The following is a 1,205-nucleotide window of genomic DNA, read 5'->3' on the forward strand; positions in this document are numbered from 1 at the left end:
ATTTATTAATACTTTATTAATTACTTTATTAATTACTTGGTTGGTTGGTTGGTTGGTTGGTTGGTTGGTTGGTTGGTTGGTTGGTTGGTTGGTTAATTGATTGATTGATTGATTGATTGATTGATTGTATTTTGAATGAAACTGCTCTCCATAGGAGACAACCTCCCTGGAAGTGTCCACAAGAGGACACATGATGATAAACTGAAGAGACTGATAATACAAATGGTAACCAAAGAGACCAGAACAACTTCTAAAGAGATGAGAGGTAAACTCTGAGGTCAAAGGTCATTAGTTTTGGTAACTATTTAGGTTGAAGCGCAGCCAAAGAAGACACCTGTTGAAACCAACTTATAAAAAGTTAGACTGGATTTTGCAAAAAATACATATTAAGAATCCAKAAAGCTCCAGTGAGAAAAAAGTGAAACATGGTGTCTTGAATCTGTGCAGTGTACAATGAAATCTCAAGACTATCAAGGCTTTCTGAAGCTAAATGTGGTGCTCAGTGTCAGAAAGTTTGGTCTCAGTTTCAGGTCATGAGTCTAACAGGGTAATGACCCAAAACAGCTAAAAACACCTAAGAATAGGCCAGAACCAAACATGGACTGTTCTGAAGTGGTCTTCTGAGTCCTGATCTACATCCTGCTCAACATCTGTGGAAAGAGCTGAAACATCTGGTGGAGGACTCCTTCAGACCAGAGACAGCTGGAGCTGTTTGTTCAGGAGGTGTGGACCAGAACACCTGTGGACAATTGGACCAGAACTATGGGGTAAATCTTGTGCGAGCAGGAATTGAATTTGAATTGCTCAGATTGAATATGTATGTGCATAACTTAAAATTAAATGCATTAAATGCATTGGTTAGAAAATTAATTTCACTAAATTGAAACTGAATTTAATGATTTGAAACTGAATTTAAAGTTTTGAATTTGAATTAATTTGCTTTGAAACTGTGTTTTGGTTTATTAAAAAATTTGACTACTTTCACTTTCCATAATTCAGATTTTTGTGTCACACAAAAGAAAGTTATTTTATTGCAGTGATTAATTTTACCTATATGTAGCAAATGTTACATTTACATCACATCATGGATCAGTCAGCAGCAGCATCTGATCAATATGTGATCCATGATGGGATGTAAAATTTTCTGCATATAGGTAAAATTAATCACTGCAATACAATAACTTTGTCTGTTTTTGTCACTTTTA

At 35.3% G+C, this 1,205-nt stretch overlaps 1 protein-coding gene across 1 annotated transcript in view; it reads right to left on the bottom strand.

The window, feature by feature from the left end:
- Positions 1–1,205, bottom strand: part of zbtb41 (zinc finger and BTB domain containing 41) — a gene marked incomplete in the record, with an annotated part of 29,182 nt that overhangs the window by 7,206 nt on the left and 20,771 nt on the right.

Source organism: Austrofundulus limnaeus, unplaced genomic scaffold (assembly GCF_001266775.1).
Source record: "Austrofundulus limnaeus strain Quisiro unplaced genomic scaffold, Austrofundulus_limnaeus-1.0 Scaffold302, whole genome shotgun sequence".
NCBI lineage: Eukaryota > Metazoa > Chordata > Actinopteri > Cyprinodontiformes > Rivulidae > Austrofundulus > Austrofundulus limnaeus.